Source organism: Olea europaea, unplaced genomic scaffold (genome assembly GCF_002742605.1).
Source record: "Olea europaea var. sylvestris unplaced genomic scaffold, O_europaea_v1 scaffold398, whole genome shotgun sequence".
Classification (NCBI taxonomy): domain Eukaryota; kingdom Viridiplantae; phylum Streptophyta; class Magnoliopsida; order Lamiales; family Oleaceae; genus Olea; species Olea europaea.
The window spans coordinates 411,670-422,582 of NW_019259379.1; the positions used below are offsets into that span (position 1 = coordinate 411,670).

Consider the following 10,913-nt stretch of genomic DNA (forward strand, 5'->3'; position numbering starts at 1 on the left):
TCCCGATGCAGCAACCACCATTCAATCGCACAACAACGATGTCGGAGCAGCGGCATAGCGATGATGCCGACACATAGTCACTGCGAGAAAATCTGAGATATTTACCAAGTCATTGAAGGAGTGGTGGTTAAAAGTGGCTTTCTGTTAAGGTGGTTTTGTGACTACTAGATCTTTGAAGGAGTCGTGGTTAAAAGTAGTGGTGGCGGTGGCGACAGTATCAGGGTGGAGATGATGGCGACGGTGAGGTGGAGTGATGATGGCGGTTGTGGGATGCAAGCAATTTTGGAGGTTGCGAGTTGCGATTATGGTGTGGTGGTTGCATGTTGTTTTTTCTTTTTCACCGGTGTGACAATTTGAGTGGTGGTTTTTGTGGTGTTGGTGGTGAGGTGGTGGTTTGATTTGGCCAACAGAAGACATGACACACGGGCAATTTTGGGGGTCTTTTTGGTGGTTTGGAAATAGAGGTGGTAGTGGTGCAACGGCTGCGGTGACAATGGTGGTGGTAGTGTTAACTGTGGCGACGAGGTGGCGTGGTGGTTGCAAGTTGCGATTGTGGTGGCGGTGTAGTATGAAAGTGTTTGTAACCAACTATTTGGCGGTTCATAACCAACTGTTGGGAGTTTGTGACGACAGCCGCTATGGTTTTGGCGACAACGATGGCGGTGGTGATATTGAAGGTAGTAGTGAGATGGTGGTCACAAGTTTCGGTTGTGGACTGTGATGATTAAATTGATTAATTTGTGACCAATAAAAAATTTAAATTGTGACCAAGAAATAGCGTGTGATCTAAAAAATTGTTAATCTGTGATCGATAATTTGATAATTTGTGACTATGTAATAAGTCATGACTTTTAATATTTGTGATTTGTGATCAATAAATAAAACGTGACTTATAAATTTTTTAATTTGTGACTGATGAACAAACTGTAAACTATAAAAATTTTGAATTATGACCATAAAATAATTTGCAACATAAAATTTTTAATTTGTGACAAAAAATATAAAGTGACTAACTAAATGTCAATTTGTGATCAAATTGTACAGAGATCTAAATATATAATTAATAAAATAATTGATTAAATAAATCATAAATAAATTTAAGTAAAAATCTGATTTTTGAAGTTTGAAATTTGTCTTCTAATATTGAAATGTGGAAAATTTCACCCCACTAATCCCAATTAAAATGTAATCGCATTTTTACTACACTCAATATTTTATTCTGAAAATACTATCACTTGTCGTAAAAATGCTCACATTTTAATATCCAAGAAACAGCTAATCCCATGAATTACTCAACATATCCCAAAAAAATCACGATTTATGAGATTAAATCATATCTGAATAAAATCTTCCTTATTTATGTAATGAGTATCTGAAAAGCCCCTTCTTCATTTTATACTTTCTTCTTCGAAATGGGTTCGTGATGAATCTTGATTAGTCGAGGAAGAATATAGTGGTTGAAGTATCCATTGAAACTCGTCACAGGTAAATATTTCATCGTGCAAGAAGAGCTTTCTCGAAATGCGAAGAGGTGATTGAAGCTGTCGATTTAACCTCCTAGACAAAGAAGGAGATAGTTAAGGATGATAATAGATAATCAACGAAGTCTTAAACTTGGAGATCCTCATCCAGAGAGTAAAGGATTTTAGATGTAGCACCAAATTATATTGTCAATCCTAGAGAACTCTACATAATTAAAACCCCCTAGTTTCACATTGTCCCCCCCAACCCACCCCGCCCTTTTTTTATAGTTTTTTTTATAGAGTATGTTGGTTTTATTATTTTCCAAAACAACAGTTTAGTGTCATAGCAAGTATGAACTTACTTATTTTAGGGTGGTTAATGAATATGCAAGTTTACATAAATCATCATCGTTGATTTTATTATGTTTATGTTTTATGACATGTTTGTGAATTAAAATATGTTTTAATTTAAATTCTTGCAAGTTTAAATGCTTGATTTAGTGATGATAGCAGGACAGATTCGGAATCGGACCGGGTTTGGCTCGAACCCCGCCCCACCTTAAACAGGGCGGGATGGGGCAACTGTTTGCCCTATTTAATTTTTTTTATTATTTTTTTTACATTTTGAAAGTTTCGAATTATGTTATTATTAGAGAATAAAATAAAAATTCAAAATGGGTTTTTAATGGGTAAATTGTCTAGAAATAATTTTATTTTTATTGTTATTTTTATTTTTTTCTTCACGGATGGCCCGCCTTGCCCCGCCCCCACCAACCCGTTCGGGGTTGGTTTTTTTGCCCCATTCAGGGGGCGGATTTTTTTGCTTTCCCTAGCTTGATTACGTGACTCCTGTTGGAATCAAATTTCTCAGGATAAAATTGCGTTGAGTAAAATATCAATTGCTTAAACATGTGAACAAATTTCATTGTTATCATTGTAATTATTTCTTGACATGCGGCATAGGTGCATAGCATGTATCACATTTTTATCCTGTAAGAGTGAAGTGAGGTTACTAATATCCATAGCAATTGATTGACGTTTTAATTTGTGTGCTACACTAAGGATGGATGTGAATACAGCAAAGACACCATATTTTCATTTCTTTAGTAAATTAGTGCATATTATCCAAGGATATGGTTCAAGAATTTTAATATTTTATAATCCATAACATTTAAAGATTTTGAATAGTGTGTCTGAGTTTGCCATTGTATCTCAACTTGCATTACTTATGGGTTGAAGAGGCGGATTTGGGGGGCCTCCTCAGGCCCAATAGCTTTTTTTTTAAGGTATTTTTAATTTTTTTTGGTAAAAAAACAGTTTTTTATGTGTAAATTTTTTTTTTCGGCATAGTAGTTCGGTTTGAAATTTTGTAGTTCGGCCTTGGATCCAATCCTGAATCCCCCCTGATGCGTTCCAACCAAATTAGAGACGTAGCCCTCGTGATACAATCATATAAGCAACAGTTATTGTAATTTCTACAACTACATTTTCATTTTGTTCCCAAAGCATAACGGATTTGATACAAACCATTACAAGTTGAGACTATTTATCAATCAAATCACAAAACCAATTGACCATGAAATATTCCATGTCAAAAACTTAATCTTTGTTCATATGTGCACATATCACCATTAAAAGATAAAACTTTTTTCACATCTATAAGAATAACAATGAGATGGTTGAATATTATAGCAACCTAAATAAGTTTCATTCACAAAACTTATTATAAAAAATTGCTTAAGAACTGAAAGACAAAATCAGATTTGTATCCAATATATGAACAATCAACTTCAGTTCATATGATATACATAATACATTCACGATTGGTGGCCAGTAAGGAAAATCGGTGACTTTTTACAGCCTAAACTTCTTAATCAAGAAATCAAAGCCCAAAGAGAAATTGAGGGGGTGTATTCAATTGGAACTTTTGAAGACTTTGATAGACTTTTTTTAAATGGTGACTTTTGTGGATCTTTTATAGATTTGTATGAAATTAGTGGAAGTCTTTCGTGAACTTCTATGAATTTTCATTTTAAAACTTTTATAGACTTTCCTGAAATTCAAAAGACTTTTAAAAACTTTCATTTGAAATAGAATTCACGTAGACCGAGTCTGAAATTCTCACATATGGGGTGTTAGTTCTCACAATTCCACTTCTTCCCATATAATTAAAAAAAATGTGAAAAAAATTTAAGACCTTAGTTAAATAAATAATAATTAAAATTATATATACACAAGCGCGCGCAATTCAATATTATTAGTATAGCAACTTTTAAAAATAAAGAAAAATCAATATATTTAGATTTAATATAAATTTTTCATATTAACTTTTATAATTAAATGGAACAATTGCAGCCGAGGTACCAAACAATTCATTTATTAGCAGACTTTGCCCAAATCTTTCATTTGTGCCATCGTAAGTATCAAACCTTTAAAAAATATGCAGCTCAAGTCAAAATTGACGGTTTCCGTTTGTTTGACCACAAAAACCGTTAGTTGACCCCAAAAATAAAAAAATTAATTATTTCCACAAAATAAGATAAGGGCATTTTGGACATAATACTTTTCCCCTATTAAATTAAAAATTAGAAAAGCAAAACCACAAGCACCCACCCCCATCTCCTTCTTCCCCAACCCCCTCACAAACGGCTTTCCACCTGTAGAAGCCATCTCCATCACAAACACCTCAAATTGAAGACAATAAACTCGTCTTCGTTTTCATTGTTTTCCATAACCTCAGAATCGTTCACCACCACATGCTTCATCCCTTTGTAATTCCCAAGTTTTACCTCAGTTAAAATCTCACCACCACCAAACAGTGAGATCTCACGAGCTTTTACTGTTCTAACATACAAATACTGCATTTGTTCGACAAGATCGTAGGTTGAGCTTTTCTTGTCCTTGTTCATGGCTCTGAGGGAAGGATTGGTTTCTTTTAAAGCATACTCACTCCACCCATTTAAGTATCCACCAAAACCACCACCACTGGCGTGAGCGCCACCGTGGACGACCGTGGGGGAAATGACAGGACCAGGAACAGTAGTAATAACAACGGCCGTGAGCATGTAACTTCTCTCTAGTATTCCAATCAGAGAGGTGTCCACAGGCTTTAAGAACACTGGGAAGGACAATTACATCATATCTTAATCCTTCCGTCTGCATTTTGAAAAACATAGACATGGTCTCTTCATAAAACCCATGGCGAGCATAGGATCTGATAAGAGCAACCCAACCACGTTTATTTGATTTAGGAATTTTATCAAACAGCTTTCGAGTAGCAGCCAACTGTTTGAATCGTGGGTAGAATGCTATGAGCTTGGAAGCAAAGTAGGGGGAATGATGGTCGTGAGCGCCATCCTTTTCTTGTTGATGAGTATTGTTGGGTGGGCAGTGGTGGTGATGCCGGCGAGTAGTGGTGGCTGCCGGCGATGAATGCGGTGGTTGGGTGGAGTGGTTTTGATTTGGGGAAGAATGAGATGGTTTTATTATTTTTCTAACTTTAAATTTAACAGGGAAAATGTATTATGTCTAGAATGTCGTTACCTTATTTTGGGAAAATAATTAAATTTTTCATTTTGGGGTCAACTAACGGTTTTTGTGTTCAAACAGACGGGAACTGTCAATTTCGACTTGAGGTACACATTTTTTAAAGGTTTGGTACTCATAATGGCACAAATGAAAGATTTGGGGCAAAGTCTGCTAATAAATGAAATGTTTGATACCTCGGCTGCAATTTTTCCTAATTTAATTTAAAAAATAGGAATTTTTCACAAAAAAAGAATGAAAAAGGAAAAAAAAAAGTTACAATAATCCAATTTTTTCAACAAAAAATAGAGATAAATAGAGAGAGAGAGAGAGAGAGAGAGAGAGAGAGATAAATGAAATATATTCAATAAAATAAATAAATTTTAATCATACATGTCCATAGAATGTTAAAGGAAAGAAAAATTGATTTTATTTTTTATTTTTTGTGAAAGCCTCCAAAAATCTCGTGATTAATGAGAGACAAATTTTAAAATTTTATATAAGTACTTTCTGTTTAAAAATTAGTACTCCAGAGACTTTTATAAAAGTATTTAGAAGTCATTAAAATTTGAATACCCCAAGACTTATAGAGATTTCTAAAAAGTTTCAATTGAATACAATGTAACTTTTAGAGACTTTTTAAAAGTCTATAAAAGTTTCCATTGAATACCCCTAAACTTTTTAAATCTCAAAAAATCATTAAAAGTCTCAATTGAATATATCCCCTTAAGTTACGATCCACGGGAACCAAATACGTTTACTTTTATTTTTTTTTTTTTTAAAGATAGTCCCTCAAAATTTAAACCATAATATACTATAGCATTACTCTGGTGATTTTTCCTTAATATGAATTGTACAAAATCTATATAAAAAAGGAAGTTCAATACACAGAGGTGTCCATTGTCTCTCAGATTTGCAGACCCACACAATTCTTCCTTTTTTGGGTTGTAATTTGAACTTTCCATGAGTTTTTAATTGAGAGCAAATGATAAAAAATTTCAATTGATTGTAGGCATGTTCTTTGCCATTGCATGTGCTTCAGTTACAGAAACAGCCAAAAAAATAAAAAAAATCGTAGTAATGTTGGTATACTTTTCTATAATGCTTGGTATCTATAAAATATATATTAATGCGTAGTATTTAATGAATTATTTTTCTTTGCTTGGTTTATTTGTGATTTTTTTCGCAATTGGTTATTGGTGGGCTATAGACTATTAGAAATTTAGGGAAAAATACATAACTACAGTACATTAAATATACAATTTCACATTTAACAAACTTAAAAATACATTTCAAAAATCAGGTGATAAATAATAATAATAATAATAATAATAATAATAATAATAATAATATTTGTAAGATATTATTATGTATGAAATTTTGAAAACACAGTACCATCATAACTCTACACAATTCTCTCTTTACGTGCCCTCGGGGCATAGCCTAATGGTGCAAAGGACAGGAGGGAGATTATCTCACGCCCTGCTAGCAGTTGCAGTGTGGGGGCTCGATTCCTGAAACATAAAATTGTACTCATTATAGACGCAGTGTACATACAGCTCTTGTTCCCTGACATGATGGGGCACATCCCGCGATTTACCTCTCTCACAAAGTTCTAGAGACGGGACGATGGGAGCCTTCAAGTTGGGGTTCAACCCTTTTTTAATTCTCTCTCTATGTAAATCATCACAATCTATCATACCTACCCTAATCTATTAGACCTCTCTTTATACCACTTCTCCAATCAGTCATACCCATCCCAATCTCTCTCTCTAGGACGTCCTTCAAAATGAACGATCAAGAATCTGGTTCAATTGGGTATGACAAGAAAGGCTTGTTGAAGGCTTGAAGCCACTCTGCGGAGAGAGAGATTGGCAAATTGGTCGGAACGATAGTGGCAGCTCTACTTCTTCAAATCTCAGTTCCAAGTTGAGATTCAATTCTCCTTTTCACGATCACGTGCCTGTCATGAGCCCTGAAGGTAGATATCTTATACTTGTCTTTTTTATAATGCTTTGAGAACATAAAATCCATTACAGATTTAGCACGATTTTAGTTAATTTCTCAAATAAAATGCTTCCACTGATGATGCAAGTAATGGTTGGCGTGTTTGTGCAGCTGTAAAGAAAAGTCGTTTGGTACTTTTCAAGGGAAGTTCCTTCTTAGATTGGATGCTCCCGAAATGAAGTCAGACAAAAAGACGAGAGGAAAATGGAACAATTATTGCAAAAGATCTCCATAGGCAACATACAACTACGACAAAGGAAACATAATCACTGACGAATAGAGTGCCGAAACACTTATAGAGTAATTTTACCTAATAATACATTGGTTTCATTAAGAACTCATGTAGTGATCAAAGGCGAATTTAGCAGTTTACGAATGAAGTAAAAATTGTTTCCCAAATCAACCGTCAGAATGTGGTGAAGATTCTGAGGTGCTGTTTGGAATCAGAAGTCCCTTTAATGGTTTACGAATTCTCCAAAAACAAGATTATTTTCAGGCATATACCTGATAACATCTGTAGTATTTTGGTTTACAACCTTATCCCCTTTTCTATAAGTGTTTATGAACACAACTTTGACCAACCTATAGGTACTCTCGAGTTTATGAACACAATAGTTACATTGTAATTTTTTTTTCTTTTTTTCCCCTTTATAAAGCCTATGTACATAGTTGTTTTAAGATTTTATTGTTTGGAGGTAAGCCCACAAGTATACGTGCTTGTAATAAATTTTGACTACATTGTTGGTGGCGTTTTCTAAATGTTTAAATTGTTCATTGATTCATTTTCTTTTGATCATTGTTATATGTGATATTTTCCTACCCTTTACATGGACTAAACCTAGGGATTTTTCAACAATTATTGATATGTGTTGTTGGAGAGAACTTTTTGCTTGATTAAGTTTCTTTTATCTCCCACTTTGCAGACTCCTCGTCCTTTTTGTAATTCTCTCTATGTTGATGAGATTTCTTTATCTTTTAGGTCAGATAAAGAATGGTTGTGACCAACTATTCGTTAATCGCAACTAATAAAAATAATAAATTACGACTAGGTTTTGTGTTGTATGTGACCAGATTTTGTATTTTGTGCTGTATGTGACCAGGTTCTGTTTGATTGTAACTGTTTGTTATTAGATTGATATAACTTTTTATTGTTGGTGACCATGTTTGTGTAAGCTATTATTATTTTTGTGACATGCTTGTGTTATCTGTGACTATTTATGATTAAGTTTATCTTCATTGTGATTATTTTGACCAAATTTGTTATAATGGTGATTGTTGTGACCCAGTCTATGTTAATAATGGTATGTGTAACTAGATGTCTCTTAACAATAAATATTTGTGACAAAATATGTTTAAATTTAAAGTTTGTGATAATTTATATGTTATCTGTGATCCTCTGTGACCAGATCTATGTTGTCTATGATCGTCTGTGACCAAGAGAGTCTTAATTAGGATTTTTTGTGACCAGATCAATCTTACCTGTGACTGTATGTGACTAAGTCTATGTTAGTAGTCACATGTGTAATTAGACACCTATTAACCGTGAATGTTTGTGAAAAAATATGTTTATATATAAAAGTTTGTAACCATTTTTATGTTAACTATAACCCTCCTCTGTGATCAAGTCTATGTTAATTGTGACCTATTGTGATCCGTAATGTGCTGAATGTGACATATTGTCTAAATAAGACCCGTTCTCACAAATTTGCTACATCTAGTAGCTTCAATACAAAAACTCAAAAGGACTTCATCATTAGTTTTCTCATCATTTTCGACAAATGGTCCATCTCAGACAATCTTGAAGTAGTAGTGAACTCGCTTAAATTGATTTGTCAATTGAATTTCTTCTCAACATACATCCTACCTAACTGATTCTATGAAGATAAACTACTATTTGTTGCCCTCTACACCTTAACGAAGGAGCATCTACTCCTAAACCCACACCACCACCACATAGCCACCAACAGCACCACTCTTCATTAGATATTCAGTCTCCCTTCTTCCAAAATTGCCAAAAACCAAAATAATCCACCTGCGCATGAGCTTCATCTTCCTCAATCCAGAAAATCCTTCTCTTTCAGTTCCTCTTTAGACACAACATCTAATCCAAAACCCCTTCAAAATTCTCTAGATCCTAGTAATTTCAATGCTTTTTATCCCCACTTACATTATTGCACAAACCAGTGACAGAGCCAAACATTCTTCATTATCGGGTAAAAAATTAGGATACAGCAAATTCTCAAACAATGTAATATTGATAAAAAAAAAAAAAACATTTGAATATATTACTAAAAACATAGCTATCCATTTTTTATTCTTCTCTCACAAGTTGGTCCTTAAAAAGATTCATTAAACGTGAAACACAGAAGAAATCCCAGGGCCATCAAAAAATACAAATTTTACTCAAAATAGTCTTTTCTACACTTCACAAACACAGAAGAAATTGCATAAATGGCAATGGCAATCACACAACAATTTACAGATCTCATTTTTATTCCCTAAAATCTAGCAACTCCTCTCTCCACACAAAAATTGTAATTCCATATTCTCATCTCCTGCCATGTTTACTCTATTTCCTTCACCACACAAACAATGAAACCCTTAAATTTCAAAAAAAAATTGTAGGGGTGGGTCAGTTGACCCCACAAGACACCATGTAGATTCGTCCCTAAACAAACCCCAGCTCTAAAACTAACTCTTTGAGTTAGAATTGAAACCAAAAGACCTTCTCGAAATCATGATTGAGAAACCTGAGCCAGTATAAAAAACATTGCGAATTGGAAACTTGATTGTAGTTGAAATATAATCAGGTTTTGATGAAATTAAATGCATTGAAGGACATGATAATAATGTCAATCTCAATTTGAATTTAGAGAAAAGACAAATTACCGGTAGCATGGTTGAGAGAGAATTTCCGAGAGTAATAAAGTTTGTAGAAAATGTCAAATAGAGAGAACAGTGAGGGTGACTAATTAATTTAATAAATTTTCATTAGAACCTGATTTGTGAAATTAAAACTAGACTATCTTATTTTTGAATAGTATAGATTATATGTGGGGTTTGGGGTAATTTTTCCAGAAATTTATTCATTTTGTTGGAAGCATTTTACTGGATATGGACTGGGGCAGTATTGGGCTATATTGAAGAACAAGTCCAAGGAAGTTCAAACACCGTCGAAGCAGTTCTTGAAATATAGGAGTCAGATAATAGAAGATCATCTCAACAACCTTGTATTTGTATTTGAATTTAAAATAGCAAAGTTATAGGATTGGATCGGGTGCTTCTATTTTACTGAACATGTATAAATAGTACAGATGTATGTGTACATTACATGAGAAAAAAATAAATTCTTTTACATGGTATCAGGGCATGCCACTGACTAACGTCTTCTTCAAGTCAATTATCATGTTTGGAAAGCTCAGCTCATACATTTCTTCCGTGGACTAGGGCTGTATGGTTACATAGATGGCACAATGACAATGCCAACCAAAGAAATCAGTCCTACCCAAACTGATTCCCAATCAGGTTCTTCTATCTCCAATCATCTTTTTGAACATTGGCAACGATAGAATGCCATTGTTCCTGCTGTTCTTTTCTCTACTCTTAGCAAGACTACCCTGGCTCAAGTAGTGTCTCACACTACTGCTTCTTGCTTATGGTGAGCCTTGGAAACAAGCTTCTCCTCTCAGTCTCGTGCTCGGGCTATTCAGCTACGTACTGACTTAGCCAATGCTCAAAGAGGAGCCTTATCTACAAGTGACTACTTTATGTATATTAAGCACATGGCAGATGAACTAGCAATTGCGGGTCAAGGAATGCGATAAAATAATTGTGTATCTCCTTACAGGACTTGGCAATGATTATGACTCCTTTGTCACTACTATTTCAGCTCGTAGTAAACCAGTCACTTTAGAAGAA

The 10,913-nt window shown here is 34.2% G+C and overlaps 1 long non-coding RNA gene across 1 annotated transcript; it reads left to right on the forward strand.

Annotated features, from left to right (window-relative positions):
* The first annotated feature begins 6,747 nt into the window (after window positions 1-6,747).
* LOC111387307 lies at window positions 6,748-7,777 on the forward strand. The gene is made up of 2 exons (XR_002701385.1): window positions 6,748-6,969; window positions 7,107-7,777. It is a non-coding gene; the product is annotated as an uncharacterized LOC111387307 (long non-coding RNA).
* Window positions 7,778-10,913: the final 3,136 nt, after the last annotated feature.